Below are 22,170 nucleotides of genomic sequence, written 5' to 3' on the forward strand. Positions count from 1 at the left end.
TTCCACTTTAATTTTTACTTACAATACAGGGGGGGCACAGGAGCTGAAGTTCCACTTTAATTTTTACTTACAATACAGGATACAGGGGGGCACCGGAGCTGAAGTTCCACTTTAGTTTTTTACTTCCAATACAGGATACAGGGGGGCACAGGGGGTGAAGTTCCACTTTAATTTTGACTTCCAATACAGGATTCAGGGGGGCACAGGAGCTGAAGTTCCACTTTAATTTTGACTTCCAATACAGGATACAGGGGGGCACAGGAGCTGAAGTTCCATTTTTGTTTTTTACTTACATTACAGGATACAGGGGGGCACAGGAGGTGAAGTTCCACTTTAATTTTTACTTACAATACAGGGGGGGCACAGGAGCTGAAGTTCCACTTTCATTTTTACTTACAATACAGGATACAGGGGGGCACCGGAGCTGAAGTTCCACTTTAGTTTTTTACTTCCAATACAGGATACAGGGGGGCACAGGGGGTGAAGTTCCACTTTAATTTTGACTTCCAATACAGGATACAGGGGGGCACAGGAGCTGAAGTTCCACTTTATGGTTTTACTTACAATACTGGATACAGGGGGGCACAGGAGCTGAAGTTCCACTTTAATGTTTTACTTACAATACAGGATACAGGGGGCACAGGAGCTGAAGTTCCACTTTAATGTTTCACTTACAATACAGGATACAGAAGGGCACAGGAGGTGAAGTTACACTTTAATGTTTTACTTACAATACAGGATTCAGGGGGGCACAGGAGCTGAAGTTCCACTTTAATTTTGACTTCCAATACAGGATACAGGGGGGCACAGGAGCTGAAGTTCCATTTTTGTTTTTTACTTCCAATACAGGATACAGGGGGGCACAGGAGCTGAAGTTCCATTTTTGTTTTTTACTTCCAATACAGGATACAGGGGGGCACAGGAGCTGAAGTTCCACTTTAGTTTTTTTACTTACAATACAGGATACAGGGGGGCACAGGAGGTGAAGTTCTACTTTAATTTTAACTTACAATACAGGGGGGCACAGGAGCTGAAGTTCGCCTTTAGTTTTTTATTTACAATACAGGGGGGCACAGGAGCTGAAGTATTAATTTAATTTTTTACTTATAATACAGGATATAGGGGGGCACAGGAGCTGAAGTTCCACTTTAATTTTTTACTTCCAATACAGGATACAGGGGGGCACAGGAGCTGAGGTTCGCCTTTAGTTTTTTATTTACAATACAGGATACAGGGGGGCACAGGAGCTGAAGTTCCACTTTATTTTTTAACTTCCAATACAGGATACAGGGGGGCACAGGAGCTGAAGTTCCACTTTATTTTTTTACTTATAATACAGGATAAAGGGGGGCACAGGAGGGGAAGTTCCACTTTAATTTTTGACATCCAAAAAATTAACAGATTATAATATGGAAACCCAATAAGGTTGCATTCTTCAACATTCCCATTATGATCACTAAAATTAGGGCAATGGAAATCTGCTCACAGAACATTTAGAGCAGTCTGTGTATTGAATCCATGACTCCCCTGAAGGCCTTCATCCTGTCATTTAGTACTGCAGATAATACTTCATTGCCCATTATTCAAAAGAGTTTTGTTTTCACTAGATCAAATGGAATAGACACTGTCTTCCATGATCTGGCTATAGAAATGATATCTGCCTCCTGGATCGTCCAAGAATCTCTCCACTAAACTTGTTTGGCAATGCATTGGATGGGGACTTGATAAGATTAATTTGGGTGAGGGAATATGTAAAATAATATATTCTAATCCATAAATATCTAGTTTTTGAGCAAGACCACCATGTATGTTGTACTGTGCCTTCCAGTCCGCATTGTCAAAAACATTTGTGTGAACCATCAGGTATAAATAAAATGAGTCGAGAGAAGGGTAAAAAAGTTTGAAAGCTCTGAGGGATAAAACATATCAGGAAAGAACTTCAGGAACTTAATATGTAGTCTGGAGGAAGGAAGGGAAAGGGGAGACATGACTGAAACCTTAAAATACATCAAGGGGGTGAATAAGGTTGAAGAGGCAGGATTTTCAAGATCAAGAATACGGGGATATGTGACCTCAAGCTAACTGGAGGAACGTTCAAAACTAATCCTAGAAAGTTTTATTTGTCCAAAAGTGTGTTGATTCTTGGAATAGCCTTCCCGCAAAGGTTACCGCGCAATTTTACAATAAAGTAACGTGCCGAATTGCAAAAAATGGCCTGGTCAAATCCTTCCGGTCCAGAACTGATTAACCACTTTAGCCCTGGAGGATTTTTGCTGCTTAATGGCCAGGCCCCTATTTTGTGCGGTCGTGTGACGCTGTACCCAAATAAATTTGACGTCCTTTTTTTCCCACAAACAGAGCTTTCTTTTGGTGGTATTTGATCACCTGTGCGATTTTTATTGTTTGCGCTATAAACAAAAAATGAGCGACAATTTTGAAAATTTGAATATTTTTTACATTCTGCTATATGACATTCCCCCCAAAAAAATGTAAAAATCAAATTTTTTTAACATTTTAGGCCAATTTGTTTTCTGCTACATATTTTTGGTAAAAAATAAAATCACAATAAGCGTATTTTGATTGGTTTGCACAAAAGTTATCACGTCTACTAACTACGAGAAAGATTTATGTCATTTTTATTGTTTTTTCCTAGTAATGGCGGTGATCTGTGATTTTTTGTGGGACTGCAACATTGCGGCGGACAGATCGGACGCCTGACTGACATTTTTGACACTTTTGGGGGTACCAGTGATATTACTACAGTAATCAGTGCTAAAAATATACACTGTTACTGTAATAATGACACTGGCAGGGAAGGGGTTAACCCTGTGGGTGATCAAGGGGTTAAATGTAAGCCTAGGGGAGTGATTCTAACTGTGGGGGGGGCGTGGTTTGTGAGATCATCACAGAGACATGCGATCATATATAGAAGGATCGCATGGTCTCTGTGATCATCTCAGGGAGAAGAACGGACAGCTGTGTTTACAGCGGGGGGAGATCGCGAGTGGCCAGCGGCCATCGGAGCCGCCTGTCACACGCACTGGCTCCCCAGCTGACAAGTGGGGGCGGGAGCGCGCCGCCGGCAGTGCGCTCTCGCCCCCTAGAGTCTCCTGAGCGAGCGACGTAGTACTGCGCCGGTTTGCCCAGGAGCTGCTGCCTGCCGCAGTAAATCTGTGGTGGGCGGTCGTCAAATGGTTATAGAACGTTCACAATGGAAAACCACATACAACAAATGTGTTTGTTCGAGAAGAAATGTCCAAATTTTCACTGTTGTTGAAAATGAACATCAATATGACCTCACCAACAAGGTCCAATGAATGTTCTGAATGGGAAACACTTTGAGCAAAATATTACTAGTGTATGGCCAGTCAGCATAACATTAGCTGCAAATTGCATTATTCACTTTCCTCTTCCTTCTGGTGAGGATTCACTACACCTAGTTGCAGTTTACGAAATAGCTGCTTGCCTATAAACATTGGCCTTCCCCTTGCTTATTCATCAAGCTTTCTTCCCTGCACATCTGGCAGTGAATTAATACGGAGGCAGACCAGTGCCGAGTCTAATTATCTCGGAAAAATGATTACTTGATCAGTAACTGAATCACCATAGAGCATCCGGTGCAGAGAAGTACCAGGACGGCTCGCTGCCGATCATATTACTCTCTGCATAGACAAATGCTGTAAAAGAGCATGTTAGAGACATGGGGGTGTTTCCTGAAGGAAAACTAGAGGAGATCTGCTGCTAACAAATTGGGAGCTATTAAAAAACACTGCATTGAAGTGTAGGAGGGGCTTGTATGTCGATGTGTGAAGATATTGATATATTAAAGAGCACGCAAGGGATTTTCATCCCATCCAAAGCCAAGAACCATGAAAAATCAGCCTGCACATCCTTTATAAGACTTTTACCAACAAGCAGGTAAAGAGATCCTGCCATCAACTAAAACAAAAATAAAAAAACACATAAATCAAGTCATTTAAATGCTTACTGTGATTTCCTTTTCTTAAATTATTTTTACTAAGTTGCAATGTGCGAACTTGCTAGAAAATATCATATAATGAACTAAAAAATGCATGTCAAACTCATTAATTTTTTTAATTAATATAATCATAACAGAGAGTTGTTTATTCACTACCCCAATGCTCTGTAGTGCAGTCTTATCCATTCTGCACAGTGTGGCAGTGCAGACGTTCCAGGCTCTCATCTGTTGCCTTGGCAACACTCACACTACGTTGCTGTGAGCGTCATGGCGTTGCTTTCCCCTGTCTCTGCAGTCTCTGTGAGTCAGCGAACTTTCATCAGAGTCTCCCCTTTTATATGAAGAGCCCCCTTCACAGCAGAGTTCTCCCTTTACATCAGGAGACCCCTTCACATCAGAGTTCTCCCTTTACATCAGGAGCCCCCTTCACATCAGAGTTCTCCCTTTACATCAGGAGCCCCCTTCACATCAGAGTTCTCCCTTTACATCAAGAGCCCCCTTCACACCAGAGTTCTCCCTTTACATCAGGAGCCCCCTTCACAGCAGAGTTCTCCCTTTACATCAGGAGACCCCTTCACATCAAAGTTCTCCCTTTACATCAGGAGCCCCCTTCACATCAGAGTTCTCCCTTTACATCAAGAGCCCCCTTCACATCAGAGTTCTCCCTATACATCAAGAGCCCCCTTCACACCAGAGTTCTCCCTTTACATCAGGAGACCCCTTCTCACTGAAGTTCTCCCTTTACAACAGGAGCCCCCTTCACACCAGAGTTCTCCCTTTACATCAAGAGCCCCCTTCACACCAGAGTTCTCCCTTTACATCAGGAGCCCCCCTCACACCAGAGTTCTCCCTTTACAGCAGGAGCCCCCTTCACACCAGAGTTCTCCCTTTACATCAGGAGCCCCCCTCACATCAAAGTTCTCCCTTTACATCAGGAGACCCCTTCTCACTGAAGTTCTCCCTTTACATCAGGAGCCCCCCTCACATCAAACTTCTCCCTTTACACCAGGAGACCCCTTCTCACTGAAGTTCTCCCTTTACAACAGGAGCCCCCTTCACACCAGAGTTCTACCTTTACAGCAGGAGCCCCTTCTCACCAGAGTTCTCCCTTTACATCAGGAGCCCCCTTCACATCAGAGTTCTCCCTTTACATCAAGAGCCCCCTTCACACCAGAGTTCTCCCTTTACATCAGGAGCCCCCTTCACAGCAGAGTTCCCCCTTTTACATCAGGAGCCCCCTTCACACCAGAGTTCTCCCTTTACAGCAGGAGCCCCCTTCACACCAGAGTTCTCCCTTTACATCAGGAGCCCCCTTCACACCAGAGTTCTCCCTTTACATTAAGAGCCCCCTTCACACCAGAGTTCTCCCTTTACATCAGGAGCCCCCTTCACATCAGAGTTCTCCCTTTACATCAGGAACCCCCTTCACATCAGAGTTCTCCCTTTATAGCAGGAGCCCCCTTCACACTAGAGTTCTCCCTTTACATCAGGAGCCCCCTTCACATCAGAGTTCTCCCTTTACAGCAGCACCCCCCTTCACATCAGAGTTCTCCCTTTACAGCAGCACCCCCCTTCACATCAGAGTTCTCCCTTTAAAACAGGAGCCCCCTTCACATCAGAGTTCTCCCTTTAAAGCAGGACCCTCCTTCACACGAGAGTTCTCCCTTTACATCAGGAGCCCCCTTCACATCAGATTTCTCCCTTTACAGCAGGAGCCCCCTTCACACTAGAGTTCTCCCTTTACATCAGGAGCCCCCTTCACATCAGAGTTCTCCCTTTTACATCAGGAGCCCCCTTCACACCAGAGTTCTCCCTTTACATCAGGAGACCCCTTCACATCAGATTTCTCCCTTTACAGCAGGAGCCCCCTTCACACTAGAGTTCTCCCTTTACATCAGGAGCCCCCTTCACATCAGAGTTCTCCCTTTTACATCAGGAGCCCCCTTCACACCAGAGTTCTCCCTTTACATCAGGAGCCCCCTTCACATCAGAGTTCTCCCTTAACATCAGGAGCCACTTTCACACCAGAGTTCTCTCTTTACATAAGGAGCCCCCTTCACATCAGAGTTCTCCCTTTACATCAGGAGACCCCTTCACATGAGAGATCTCCCTTTATATCAGGAGCCCCTTTCACATCAGAGTTCTCCCTTTACATCAAGAGCCCCCTTCTCACCAGAGTTCTCCCTTTACATCAGGAGACCCCTTCACATCAGAGTTCTCCCTTTACATCAGGAGCCCCCTTCACACCAGAGTTCTCCCTTTACATCAGGAGCCCCCTTCACATCAGAGTTCTACCTTTACAGCAGGACCCCCCTTCACACCAGAGTTCTCCCTTTACATCAGGAACCCCCTTCACATCAGAGTTCTCCCTTTACAGCAGGAGCCCCCTTCACATCAGAGTTCTCCCTTTACATCAGGAACCCCCTTCACATCAGAGTTCTCCCTTTATAGCAGGAGCCCCCTTCACACTAGAGTTCTCCCTTTACATCAGGAGCCCCCTTCACATCAGAGTTCTCCCTTTACAGCAGCACCCCCCTTCACATCAGAGTTCTCCCTTTACAGTAGGACCCCCCTTCACATCAGAGTTCTCCCTTTACAGCAGGACCCCCCTTCACACCAAAGTTCTCCCTTTACATCAGGAGCCCCCTTCACATCAGATTTCTCCCTTTACAGCAGCACCCCCCTTCACACCAGAGTTCTCCCTTTACATCAAGAGCCCCTTTCACACCAGAGTTCTCCCTTTACAGCAGGACCCCCCTTCACACCAGAGTTCTCACTTTACATCAGGAGCCCCCTTCACATCAGATTTCTCCCTTTACAGCAGGAGCCCCCTTCACACTAGAGTTCTCCCTTTACATCAGGAGCCCCCTTCACATCAGAGTTCTCCCTTTACATCAGGAGCCCTTCTTTACATCAGAGTCTTCCCTTTCAAATCCAAATCCCCCTTCATATTAGGAGCTACTTCGCATCAGAGGCCCCCCTTTACATCAGAAGCCCCCTTTAGATCAATGTCCTCCCTTTATATTAGGGACCCATTCAAATCAATGCCCTCTATTTACATTAGGAGCCCTCTTTAAACCACAGTCCTCCCTTTACATCAGGGGCCCCCTTTACATGAGAGTCATTAGAGCCCCCTTTACATCAGAGCCCACTCCTGCTTGGGGGTTGGTAGCAGAACTTAAAATGCACCCATGCATCCCCTAGCACTGCCTCTGTGTGAGGCCCCCTTTCAAGTGTTGTCTAGGACTTCTACAATATGTGCCATGCCCTGGATATGCCATTGCCCTCTCTGCTTGTGCACTATAGCCCTCTCTTCTTCTGGGATGTTCTAAATACCCTGTGCTGGCCCAGCTGACCCTACTGCTTAAAATACAAATCCCCATCTTGCCTTTTGATCTGGGAGTCGACACCCATTGCTGTAAGATTCTCGCAATGCCGGATGGGATTGTAGTTTCACAACAGCTGGATTAGCCTACCACTACTATAGAGTGTCACTTGAGCTCTGGGTCAGCTGAAGGTGCTGCAATCACATGCAAGATGGCAGTGACCAGCAGCAGTCTCAGGCAGAGGCGTAACTAGAGCCTTCAGGGCCCCGATGCAAGAAACCATGAAGGGCCCCCCCAGATCCCTGGCCGGGGCCCTTCCCTTCAAGCCCAGGGCTCTTCCCACTAATCCTGGGGCTCTTTATTCTCGTTGCATGGCCTTTTATTACGGTCCCGCAGCAGGATCCTTTCACAAGTTCTGCAGTGGGCTCCCTTCCTGCAATCTTGGGGCCTCCCCACAGTGGTGCAATGCCAGGGCCCGGTCGCAAGTGTGACTTTTGCAATCCTGGAAGTTCACCCACTGGTTTGCTACTGGGCCCCCTGGAGCATGGGGCCCGGTAGCAATCGCAACCCCTGCAACCCCTGTAGTTACGCCCCTGGTCTCAGGGTATTTTGGATGTCTACACAAGTTAGGCTTAACAGGTAAATAATATGCAAAAAAAAAAAAAAAAATGTTAAACGCAATGCAATCTTGTGGGAAGGTTTTTGTTGTAATAAATGGTCTAGGGACAAGGCCCCTTTAAAGGAAAAGCCAAGTTTGTCTGTCAGTACTTTGGTATGAGCCAAATATTCTTCTTAAAAAAAAAAAAAAAAACAGCGTATATAGACAGGAACAAGGAGCTCTTACATTACAAGTTATTTTTTTAGTCTTCTTCCCTCTACTTTCACCTGGTGACCCGGAATACACCTAGGAGCTCCTGGTTCTCACCAATCACCCAGGTAGAGCCCTCCTGGCTCTTGGGCAGAGACCTTTTCTCTTCACCGGGGTGAAGCCCAAAACATTTGTGTCAGGACTGGGTTCACCTGCTGGTGGCACTGTGCTTCCCAGAGTGGGAGGTTGCAGTTCTAGTGTCCACCAGTGCGTGTCTCCCAGCAGCCAGCAGTCTCCAGTAGAGATGGGCGAACGGTTTGGCCCGAGCATGAGTTCGGGCCCAACATTTGCCTGTTTCGCCATCCAAAGGACACACTGAAATGCACTGAGTGCTGCACAGTGCATTCTGCACGGTGTAAGCTCGTTGTTAAGGAGCGGGGCAAGGAAGCCTTCCGCGTGGTCCTTTACAACATATGAGTCATCAGTTGTTAATGGGTTTCCCCGCTGACGGCTGAATAATAAAAAAATAGTGGCGGGTAAAAAGTTAAGAAAAAAAAAGTGTGGGTCCCCCCCCAAATCCATACCAGACCCTTACCTGGCAATGCAGGAAAGGGGGGATTAGCAAAAGCCCCCCTCCTAAACCATACCAGGCCACATGCCCTCAACATGGGGGTGGGTGTTTTGGGGCAGAGGGGGCTCTGCCCCCAACCAGAAGCACCTTGTCCGCATATTAATGGCAGGTGGTTGTGGGAATCTGCTGGCGGGGGGTTTATCGGAATCTGGAAGCCCCCAGATCCTGGTCCCCCCATTTGAACGAGTATCGAGGTACATTGTACCCCTACCTATTCACCAAAAAAGTGTCAAAAGGTAATAAAAACAAGAGACAAGTTTTTGACAAATCCTTTATTAAACACTTCCATACCGCTGGCCGTCATATAACGTCCTTAGGTTGAGATTCCTTGCACAGTTAAACAATCATAGCGGCAGTTCAGCCGCTTTATTGTTTTTACAGGTGGCAGAAGGGATGTCCCCCCTTCCCCCGCCCCCCGGTGCTTCTACCGACTCGCCCGTGCGATTTGTGGGCTGTAGAAGAAATCCGCCGGTGGCGGAAGTTTATAATAAAGCTGACCAAGGACCAGATGGTCTCCAGTCATCTCTATGACTCTCAGAGGCCGGGTGCAACGTTATGACATCACACCTGACCCCCGGCAGTTGTAAACACTGCCATGTGTTCGGCTGAAAGATCGGAGATAGTTTTATTTATTTATTTTTTTAATCTCAGGCTTTCCAGCCTAGAGGAGAGATGTGGGGTCTTATAGACCTTATAGAGATCTTTATTTCTATTACAAGGGATGTTTACAATCCCAAAATAGCAAAATAGCAAAATCCCAAAATAACAATATTTTTCACATTTTTTTATATGAAATTCCCCCCCAAAAAAATGTAAAAATCAAAATTTTTTAACATTTTCGGCCAATTTGTTTTATCCTACCTATGTTTAGTAAAAAAAATTGCAAAAAGCGTATTTTTATTGGTTTGCGCAAAAGTTATCGCGTTTACTAACAAAGGGAAAGATTTTTGTCATTTTTGTTGTTTTTTTTTTAACGCGTAATGGCGGCGATCTGCGATTTTTTTTGCGGTACTGCAACATTGCGGCGGACAGATCGGACCCTTGACTGACATTTTTGACACTTTTGGGGTTACCAGTGACATTTCTACAGTAATCAGTGCTATATATATGCACTGTTACTGTAAAAATACACTGGTAGTGAAGGGGTTAACTTTATTTGGGAGGGAGGGACTGTGTGTGTCCCTAGGGGCGTGCTTTCTACTGTGATTGGCTGTGGCTTGAGCTGTAAGGACACTGATCAACGGATCTACATAGTAGATCCATGTGATCAGTGTCTTTACACCGAGGAGAATGACAGGTGGCTTGTTTACACAAGCCGCCTGACTTTCTCCCTCTCCCCCGCCGATCGCCGAGTGACCGGCGGACATCGGGTCTGCCAGTCACACGCGCAGGGGGGTCTGTGACCGCGCGGGAGCGCGCCTCCGCGGGCGCGCGCTCGCTCCCCAGACCCTCCCAGACTAGTGATGTTAATTAACGTCACTCTGCCTGGCAGGAGCTGACCGCCGCAGTAAATCTACTTGCGGCGGTCGGCAAGCGGTTAAAACGCCCCTGTGCCCTAGGTTTCCCATACTTAGGTTGCGTCTGCATATGTAAACGATGTTTAAACCACACATGTGAGATATCGCCATGAACGCTAGAGTCAGAGCAATAATTCTAGCATAAGATCTCCTCTGTATCTTTAAAAAATGTTAAAGCGTAGCATTTTAAGTACAGAAGTTTGGCACCATTCCACGAGTGTGCACAATTTTAAAGCGTGACATTCCAGTTATCTATTTACTTGGCATGACAACATCTTTCACACTATACAAAACATTGGGCTAACTTTACTGTTTTGTTTTTTTTAAGTCATGAAGGTGTTTTTTTTCCAAAAAATCATGTTTAAAAATTGCTGCGCAAATATCGTGTGATAAAAAAAACTGCAATGACCGCCATTTTATTCCCTAGGGTCTCTGCTAAAAAAATATATATAATGTTTAGGGGTTCAGAGTATTTTTCTAGCAAAAAAATGGTGATTGTTACATGTAGGAGAGGAATGCCGGAATTTGCGCGGTATGGAAGCGGTTAGAAAATAGAAAAATAATGTCCCTTAATGTGAATCCATTGTCAATCATGCCACCCACTGACCCGAAAAAAAAAAAGAATAAATAAATGCTCCGTCTCCTCCATGCACTATATTTATAGGAATTTTACATTTTTATTGTTGTACTTTAAGCATCATTAAAATCACTGCTTCCAAAAAAATGTATCGCTTTTAAAAAATGTTTTTGCATTGATACATGTCCCCCAGGGCAGTACCCAGAACCCTCATACCCCTTTTTTTTCCACCTATTTACATATAAGTTTTCAAAATGGGCACTTTTGATTTTTCCTGTTCGGCTCCCGTAGACTTCAACAGGGTTCCCTGTTTGGGCTAGAACATTTCCCCTGTTCAGGAGTTCTGCTGTGAATTGAACAGGGGGTTGTTCGGCCCATGCCTTGTCTCCAGTAATCAGTCTCCACCTTATACTGGTTGGGTATATAGATCCTCCTCTTCTATTGCACTGCACGTCAGTGTTTTGCTTTTGCTTGCCTGACAGCCTAATATTGCTGCTGCCAGTACCCTGCTGCCTTGTACCTGATCTCCTTTGCTCCTGACCCCAGTTTTGGTTTCACCTTTCCATTTGCTCCCTGCTCCTCCAGCTTTCCCTGCTTCTTTAATGCTCCCCATGTTGTATATAGTGTATATAATATATAATCTTGATCTTGATCTTGCTCCTGCCCTGTACCCTGCTGCCTTGTACCTGATCTCATTTGCTCCTGACCCCAGTTTTTGTTTCACTTTTCCATTTGCTCCCTGCTCCTCAAGTTTTCCCTGCTTCTTTAATGCTTCCCATGGTATATATATTGTATATAATATATAATACATAAATGAGTACACCCCAATAGATTTGTCTGAAAACCTTTATTTTCCTTTTAGAAACAACATTCTCTTTGGGACACTATACTACAAAATAGTCCCACAAATGCGGCCCTTTGATTGTAACCAAAATGTCTTAACTTGCACACACAAAAAAAGTTCCTAACAAATTCATTCAAGACCATGTTGCAAAAAAAATACAGCCCAATGAAAGTCTTAGGAGCAGGGGTGGCTGGTGCTCCAAGGGCCGGGGAGGGTGGAGGGCAGTAGATGGACCGCACCATACCCCCCCCCCCCCAGGACCACAGCAGGACAGGGGACAGGACACAAGGGACAGGACAGGACAGAGGACAGGACCCCCCCCCCCCCCGCTTACTCACCCTGCCTGCATATCTGCAGCAGCAGGCGGCGCCGGCTTTGGCTTCTTCCTCCTGTCTTCTGCGTCTCCTCCCTCCTTCCCCATGCCCAATGGCATGGCTTCTCCTTTCGGGAAAGCGGGCTCAAGACCTTCTTCCTGATTGGCCAGGAGGAGGATCCGTGTGACAATAGCAAATTTTCATTCGCTATTGTCACACAACTGGGTGGGCTCGGGCGCAGTGCTCTGCGCCCTGAGCCCACCCTTTTTTTAGCCTATTAGAGCCTCTGGCTCTAATCACATGGCTAAAAAAAAAAAAAGCCCTATTGAAGTTCATGCGCCCGGCGCCCCACATGTGGATTAGGGGGGCAGGGGCGGCGCCCCTGCGCCCCCAATGCACCAACCGCCACTGCTTAGGAGCAAAGCTAAATTTTAGTCCTGGTTCACACTGGTGCTATGCTGAAAACCCAGTGATTCAGTGCCGGTTCCCGCATTGCACCTGAATCACACACTGGTTCACACTGAAATCTGTGAACCGCTGGAGGTGTCAATGTAAAGATATTGACACCACCAGATCGGTTCGCAGATCGCAGTGCGAACTGTGAAATGGTGCAGGAATAGGATAGCATAGGTGTGAACACCTATGCGATCCGATTCCATTGCAGACTAAAAAAAGGGTACTGAACCATTTTGGAGCGAATGCAATGCTATTTCAGCCATACCGTTTGAATGGCTGGAAATATGGCTGAAATTGCATTGGACAGACATCGCATGTGATCTATACAGCAATGCGGTGTGAATCACATGCGATGTCTGTCATCGCACAAGTGTGAACCCAGCCTGAGACATCAAAATCCTAATTACCAAGAATTCAACTACAGGTGAGTCTAATGATTCATTAAACAGGTGTCCAGCAGACAGTTGATTATAAAAGGGTATTACTTAACAGAGAAAACCCCTTCTCAATTCATGCTGTCAGCAATGGCTCCACATGGAAGAGAAATGTCACAAGGCCTGAGAAAGAAAAGAATTTCTTTACAAAAGAAAGGTGAAGGCTACAAGAAGGTCAGCAAAGCTTTACTTACCAGTCAGAATACTGTAGCAAAAAGTGATACAAAAATTTAACAAAGATGGAACTGCAACCATCTCACAGAGACGTCCAGCCCATCCACGAACGTTAACACCTCGACAGGAGTATCTTCTGATGTGAAGGGTTGAAGAAAATCATCATGCAAGTTCACTGCAGTTAGGTAAAGAAGTAGAAAGCCAAGCTGGGGTGATTGTTTCCTGTGACACAATACGGCGTACACTGCAGAGGAGTGGCATTCATGGGTGTCGTCCACGAAGGAAGCCTCTCCTAAAGCTCATGCACAAAAAAGCCTGCCTAGAATTTGCCAGGGCCCATGCTGAAAAAGAAGTGAAGATACCAAGATAAATGTTTTTGGAACTGAGGGCTTCAAAACTGTATGGTATTGCAAAGGTAAGGAGTACAAAGAAAAATTAATTGTGCCTACAGTGAAACATGGTGGTGTTCTTCTGTGGGGCTGCATGAGTGCTGCTGGTGTCAGGGAGCTGCATTTCATTGATGGTATCAGGAATTCACAGATGTGCTGCTCTATTTTGAAAGAGAGAATGCTACCATATCTCTGTGCCCTTGGTCATTGTGCACTTTTCCAACATGACAATGATCCAAAACACACATCTAAGGCCACTGTTGCATTTCTGAAGAAGAACAGGGTGAAAATGAAACTGTGGCCAAGAACTGTATGTCTCCTGATTTGAACCCAATCCAACACCTATGGGGAATTAAGAAGAGACAAGTTGAGCATCACTCTCCATCCAGCATCCAGGCTCTAAAAGAGGTAGTTCTTGAGGAATAGAAAAATATAGATGTTGCAATATGTCGCCAACTTGCTCATTCCATGCCTAGGAGACTTTGTGCTGTCCTTACAAATCATGGAGGTCATACAAAATACTAGATGGAATAGTTTTTGTTGTGGGGTGTGATCATTTTTGCATCAACTAATTTGAGTAAAACTGAAGATTTTGTAATCTAAGTTATATTATTACCCTTACTTTCATAAAATGAGCTAAACAAATGTTCTATAAAACTCAGTTTTCTCAAAAGTTTGGAAATTGTTCTTGTGTTCATTGAGATATTGTAAAAAATCTTACTTTTTAAAAGGGGTGTACTTATTTATGCTGAGTACTGTAGTTAGTGATTAGTTACACTTCCTGTTTGTTAGGTTTATTAGTCAAGTATTCTGTCACTGGGGTTTTTGTTTACATTATTTTTACGTTTGCTGATGGATTTTGTTTTACTGTAAATAAATCTCACTTACTAGTAATCTCTTCTGTGCCATTTTTGCCTACAGGTAAATTTATAATAAAGATTACCTGTAGGTTAAAAGACTATCTCCTGAATGTGCACCGTTTAGGAGATATTCCAGTGAGCAGCAGCTGGTAACCTCACCGGCGCGTGCACTATGAAGAAGCTGCATACCCGTGCCGTTCCTTCAGAGCTCAGTGCCATGCATGGGGCTCCTGCATGCATGCATGCGTGGGAGTGACGTCACCAAGGCCCGGCCAGCCTCAAACGCACAAGGAAGACTGGGTGAAGATGGAAGCCCTGTCAGTGGTGACAGTGTGCGCTGGAGGGCTTTGTTTTTAAGGTCTCTAATAATGTGCTAATATGCAATGGATACTAACACATTATGTTACCTTGCAGGAGGAAACTTGTTTTTTTAGAAGCTTTACTTCAATTTTAGAGCATATACAGTCTGGTCGTAGTTTTCTGAATGCAGCAGATCTGGTCATCCCTGCTGCTGAATCTGGACAATTTGTGATGTCTCTAATAAAAGCCTTGGTAACATCTGCCTAATTAGTGTGCTGGTTGTTCACAAACTCTGGACCCAGGAGTGGAGACTTTGACCTTCCCAAGTCTCTACAAAGTCTCTGAACTCCAGGTTCCAACCTACTTTTTTTCAATCACTGAGGGAACTAGAAATACAGTCTTCTCCATGTGAGAAAGGACTCTGGAAAAGACTCTTACTATATGTCCTTGTGACCATTGTATCCAGGGCTGAAAGTGAAAAAAATGCAAAATTTGGAAATTTAACAAAAAGTAGTTCTATTGGACCCAATATACTTGTTCTAGGGATTCCGATTCTGCTCTAGTAGAGGATGACACACCATTTTCTCCCTTCTTTCACCCTACCATTTTTTTTTTGGATTTCTTTGTTTTGTTTTCTTTTTAGTTTGCATATATGTGGGTATTGCTAATAAGTGTTTAAAAATTGAAGTACGGTCTGGATGGTGAGAATATTAATGCCATCTATTAGTGGTGGTCTATATACTGTGATATATCTCTTGATACTGAGCATTTTCTTCTGCAGCGATGCACCATTTGAGTTTAATTTGTTTGACCATTGCCTAAATTTTGTTTCTCCCATGCCTGCTGGTGCAACAAATGTTTAATAATAAAAAAAAAAAAATAGAAAATTATCTATTGGAAGTTTGATATGCCATAGCTCTTAAAAAAAAAAAAAAAAAACAGCATAAGCCACCACATTTTCCCCAGTCCATTTTACGCCCACCAAAATTGCAGGGGGGGGGGGGGGGGTATGATGCTTCCAGACATCGTTCTCTATCAAGCTGCCTGTCACCTGTGCTAGATTGGTGCCAGCATGCCCCTCTTAAGCAATAGGTATTTTTTGAGCAAGTTTCTTCAGGTATCCGTGTCATCTCTGCCCTGGTGCCAGAATAAGGTTCCACCCAGTCTAAAGTCTCCTCCTAATATAGGGGAAACCTGGCATATGCTCAAAAAGTCTTTCAGGGTAAAACCATCTTTCCTGCCCCTTCTCTGCTCCCATCATAGGGAATCCCTCTTTCAGTCCAGGGCTTTCCAATTCTGTTTTCTAGGCCGTGAAATGTAGAGGGATATTCCAGATGAGAAATTTTGGGACATCGGGTCATTGGCCCTCTAGGTCACAGCTACTTTCACATCCTGCCCTTGCTAATCTCTCTTTCTGAAACAACCTCCAACTCTTATATTTTTTGGCATCCTTACTCCAGGGCACCTCTTTTTAATCAAAGCTTACTCTTTTCAAACAGCTCTATGATGACCATGTGAACGTCATGCAGTTTTACAGTTGTATCATCTTCTTTTTGCCTCAGAAGGGTTCACACTGCTTTAAATCTCCAAATGGGAGAGGGATCTCTGTTTGTCTTTCTCTAGCAAGCAGATTGAGAAAATTCTTCTCTTCTCATACAAAACCTCCATATGCTTCAACTATTAAGAATTGGGATTTAAAATTTTGACAAAATGGTACTATACTTATAGTAAACTTTAAGACTTTTGGTTAGAAGCACACCGCATGACCCAGAAAATTGGGACCCTGCCTTCTTTCTGCCACATCACCATTAGACTTACAGAAAGTCTATTGTTTCACTCCAGGTGAGCGCAGCAATAAGTCGCATGCCTATTTTAAGGAAACAATGGCAAACACCCTCTTTTGCTGTATGGGTAGCAGAAATCAAGGAAATCAATGAAATGTAAGACTTGATTGCAACAGAGAGGGGTACGAGAGATACATTTTTGAAAAAAATATTCTACTGCCAGGCTTTTATCTACTATCTATATTGCCCTACTAAACTTGATCTTACCCCATAATATTAGGATACCAATTGGTCCCCAGTTGGTTGATGGGGACAAGGGCCTCTTCCCGACAACCCTGGACTGTGGTTGTGGGGGTCTGCAGGCTTAGCAAGGGAGCCCCCAGATCACAGCCCCCCTTATGCAAATGAGTATGGGGTACACAGTACCCCTACCCATTCCCCAAAAAAGTGTCAAAAATAAATAAACAAAAACACACACACAGTTTTTGACATTTCCTTTAATAAAAACAATTAAAACAATGTCCCCCGATGTAGATCCATTGTCAATCATAATGCCGCCGCACCCGAAAAAGAATGTGATGTCACCAATCGGTGCATGCTGGGTCAGTGACATGACATGGGGAATTGCCAGGTGGCCCTGCCCCTTACCTACAGTATTTAAGAACTGTCAAACGGCGGAGTTAGCCTTTATCACGGGCTGATCTTTTTTTTTTCTTTTTTTGGGTTCACGTCATGATTGATAATGGATCTACATCAATGGACATTGTTTTTTATTTTTAATAAAGGAATTGTCAAGAACTGTGTGTGTGTTTTTTTTTTTCTTTTTGACACTTCTGGTAAATGAGTAGGGGTACAATGTACCTATTCACAATGTACCATAATCATTCACATGGGGGGCAGGATCTGGGGGCCCCCTTGTTTAAGAGGGCTTCTAGATTCTGATAAGCCCCCTGTCCGCAGACCCTCACAACCACCCTTGTGGGAAGAGGCCCTTGTCCCCATCAACATTGGGACAAGGTGCTTTGGTGTGGGGGGGGAAGAAGCTCCCCCCGCCCCAAAGCACCCCCCCATTTTGAGGGCGTGTGGCCTGGTATGGTTCAGGAGGGGCAGGCGCTCACTCGTTTCCCTCCTTTCCTGGTCTGCCAGTCTGCATGCTCAGATAAGGGTCTGGTATGGGTTTTGGGGGGGTTAAAATCCATACCAGACTCAAAGGGAACATCCTGCTGAGCGCCTGGCAAATTTGTGTGTTCGCTCAATGGGCGAATGGGCGATGTTTGGGCTGAACTTATGCTCGGTCTGAATTGCTCGCCCAACACTAGTCACTGTTACAGCAATAGGAGCCAGAATATAAGTAGACTCAACAATAAATATGTAGATTCTTAACCATAGCATATATCAAATCAGCTCCTTTTACAGGACTCTTGTTGATAAATTCGGTAAAAAAAAAAAAAAAAAAGGCAATAAAACAACACAATCACAAGTTGCTTCTTCAGGTGATCTGTGCTCTCATGGTGGGTACCACCTGATAGCATTATGGTGTGAGTGAATAAAAGAGATCAACAGGTACAAGTGTCTCTCTAAAGTCTATGTAGTAACTCTAGTTTTACACAGCTACTCAATTTAATAACGTGCTCTTGTAGTAGGTACCACCAGAAAACATTGTGCTGTAAGTGAATGAAAGGTATTGATTGGTAGGTTAAGAGCTGACAAAGACATTCTGGTCTTTAAAAAGGATATCCAAGTTTTGCTCCCAAATTCTTTCCCTAAAGTCTAAGTAGTAACAGTAGTTTTACAGAGCTGGTCAATGTAACAAAGGTAAAATATACATTAGATAACTGCATTGAATCTCTGAGCAGTAGCTGTTTGTCCACGCTGAGCTGCACTCGATTCTCTTCCCTCCTCCAATGGCAATCAATTGACTGTTCATAATGTGGCAACCCAGATCTAGCATAAACAAGTCTAACTGGAACTGAATAATTTAGTGAAGTCATATTCATTTTGTTTTTCCAAAGGAGTTTCTAGTGACAGATGATATGGTCAAAAGATATAGCCAGTGCTCCCATTCTACATTATTTACATTTTATAGGTAACACAAGAAGTGGTGTAACTTGACTTCTTCTTTGGAATGCCTTCTTCTTTAAAGGCATTCTAATGATGCTATATAAGAAAACACTATATTACGAAAAGTTTGTTAACATCTGACTATCACACCTACATGAAAATGTTGGACATCCAATTCCAAAACCATGGTCATTACTATGGAATTGAACCCCCATCCCTTTGCAGTTACAGCCCCCACTCTTCTGGGAAGATTTCCTTTAGGTTGTTAGGGTGCATCTGTAATATGTGCCCATTTAGCCACATGAATATCTGTGGGCTCAGTTACTGATATTGGGTGAGAGGACCTGGTTCCCAATCAGTGATCCAATTTGTCTGAAATATATTCAGTAGAGTTGAGATCAGGGCTCTGTATTGGCCACTCAAGTTCCTATATGGTCATATAATGTACTGTATATAGCAGAGAATAATCAACTAGCACAAAAAAACATAGGTTTAGGAAAGAGATGTTGTCTGACATTATCATTTTTTTTTGAGGTGGTAGGTTTAAATATGGATGTTAGAAATTGTATTGATCTGATATCATTTGATCTGCAAAATCATTTGATAACTGTTCTTCATAATAGACTGGTACAGAGGAGGAGGATGTAAGTGGGCTAGGGAACAAACTTAGACTGAGAAAATCTTCCCTTGTAAACCTGGCATGCTGCTTGGATATGACCTTTCTTATTACTTTTAAATCAGTAAGTATCTTTAAATCTGAATATTGCAGAATTATATACTCTACCCTACCCATAACTTAACCCCCTTCCATTGCTTCCTTCTAAGGAGAGTCCGGGGTGATTGGACTGGTGATGTAAGCTTCCTTGCATACAGTGAGAGGAACTGACATTGTTCTTACGTGTGATGTCAGAAAACAGAAAAAACAAGGTAAAGCATAAAAAATACATTTAACCCCTTCAGGACCGGAAGATTTCCCCCCCTTATGACCAGTGCTGTATCTTGGCCTAGGCCCACAAGCCTCCTCCCAGCTCCCGCACGAAAAGTGTCCCCGCCGACTTTTAGTTTAGTGCCAGTATTATGGGGCGAATATGGGCCAGAGGGCAGGGTCCAGGAGACAAATCAGTCTGGCATCCCCATAAAGCAGTCACACTGCTACCTGCTGGTATGGTAGACTGCACTAATGGGCACTGATAGGCTACACTGGTGGCCACTGATTGGGCTGTACTTATGGCCACTGAGGAGGCCACACTGATATGCTGGACTGATGGGCAGTAATGAGGCGGCACTGATGGACACTGATGAGGCCACACTGATATGCTGCACTGATGAGGCTGCACTGATGGGCAGTAATGAGGCGGCACTGATGGACACTGATGAGGCCACACTGATATGCTGCACTGATGAGGCTGCACTGATGGGCAGTAATGAGGCGGCACTGATGGACACTAATGAGGCTGAACTTATGGGAACTGATAAGGCTATGCTGATGGGCACAGATAGACTGTGGTTGGGGTCTGTGGTGTACAGATGACAGGACGAGTCATAAACAGGAAGGGGTGTGGTATTTACAGGAAGGGGTGGGTCATTTTAAATTAGGGGGTGGACAAACTTAGTTAGGCCTAGGGCAGCACAAAACCTAAATACACCACTGCTTATGACCCGGCCATTTTTTGTGATTTGGCACTGCGTTACTTTAACAGACAATTGCGCTATCCTGTGATGCTGTAGCCAAAAAAAAAAATTTGATCCCCACAAATAGAGCTTTATTTTGGTGGTATTTGATCACCTGTGCGATTTTTTATTTTTTTTTTGCGCTATAAACAAAAAAAGAGCGACAATTCTGAAAAAAAAAAACAATATTTTTCACATATAACATTCCCATATATAAAAAAAAAAATTAAAAATCATTTTTTTTTCATCATTTTTGGCCAATTTGTATTCTGTTACATATTTTTGGTAAAAAAATCCCAGAAAGCGTATTTTGATTGGTTTGCGTAAAAGATATCGCGTCTACAAACTAGGGGAAAGATTTATGTCATTTTTTTTTTAAACAGTAATGGCGGCGATCTGTGATTTTTAGCGGGACTGCGACATTGCGGTGGACAGATCGGACCCCTAACTGACATATTTGACACTTTTGGGGACACCAGTGACACTAATACAGTAATCAGTGCTAAAAATATGCACTATTACTGTAATAATGACACTGGCAGGGAAGGGATTAACCCAGGGGCGATCAAAGGGTTAAATATGAGCCTAGGAGGTGTTTTCTATCTGCGAGGGAGATGGGCTTGTGAAATCAACACAGAGACCTGTGTTCCTAAATAGGAGGATCACAGGAGCTCTGTATTGATTCCTGAGAGAACAATGGTCTGCTGTGTTTACAACAGCAGACCGCTGTTCTCTCTTCACCGGAAGCGATCGCAGGAGCCCGGCTTCGGCTTCACCGCTGGCAAGTGGGCGCACGCATGTCCCCAGGATCACTCCTGCCAACTGCTGTACAGGTACGATGATTCGCGAGAACCTGCCGACCTGCTGCCATATATAGGCGGTGGCTGGTCGACAAGTGGGTAAAGTAGTTGTGAAGGCATATGTTTTTTTTACCTTTATGCATTCTGTGCATGAAGGTAAAAGAACTTCTGCATGCAGCATCCCCCATTATTCCTACCTGAGCCCGTTCTCGATCCAGCGATGTGCACGAGAGCTGAGGCTCTCTTGCGCCTTATTGGCTTAGAGATGGCTGCCTTTGGCTCCCACTGCTGTCAATTGCAACCAGTGATAAGGGAGTTGGAGGCGGGTCCAAGCCCTGCTCTATGTGTCTTATGGACACACAGAGCAGGGCTTGGGAATGAGCATGCACTTGTGCCCTCAATAGCAAGCATTGCTCTGGGGGCGCTTTGAAGACAGGAGGAGTCAGAGAGGAGAGGAGGATCAGGGCTGCTCTGTGCAAAACCACTGCACAGAGCAGGTAAGTATAAGTCCCGGTTCACACTGCCACGACTTGTCAGGCGACTTGATCGTCTGACAAGTCATGATCCATTCTGTGCAATGGAACCATTCTAATCAGAATGACTCAAGTCGCTCCGACTTAGAAAAAGGTTCCTGCACTATTTCGGGGGGCGACATCGGAGTGGCTTGCATTGACTTCTATTATAGAAGTCGTTTGCAAGCCGCGATGAAATCGTGCTGCACGGGGCGGCTCAAAGTCGGGGAGACTTTGAGTCGCCCCGGTGTGAACCGGCTCTAACATGTCTGCTATTTTAAAGAAATAAGGAACATTTAGTATCATTTTAAGTAACATAAATAATAAAATAAACAAAAAGAGCACCCGTTTGCCTATGCTCATGGGCGAATGCACACGTTGGTCCATCACGCATGTAAACAGCAATCTCACCACTCATGTATAACCACAAACATCAGAGTGAGATAAAATATCTTGCACAAGACCTCCTGTGTAATTCTAAACTGGTAACCCTGTAAAGATTTTTAAAGTGCCACATTGATAATTTAACCGCTTGCCGACCGCCGCACGATGATTCACATCGGCAGTCAGCCCCTCACAGGCAAAGCCTGTGAGGGTCTAGGGAGCGAGCGCGCGCCGCCGGAGGCGCGCTCCCGCGCGGTCACGGACCCCCCCGCGCCTGTGCCCGGCGGACCCGATCTTCCGTTACACCGGAAGAAAGGCAGGCGGCTAATGTAAACAAAGCCGCCTGTCA

Source organism: Pelophylax lessonae (genome assembly GCF_965119305.1).
Source record: "Pelophylax lessonae genome assembly, chromosome: 11".
NCBI lineage: Eukaryota > Metazoa > Chordata > Amphibia > Anura > Ranidae > Pelophylax > Pelophylax lessonae.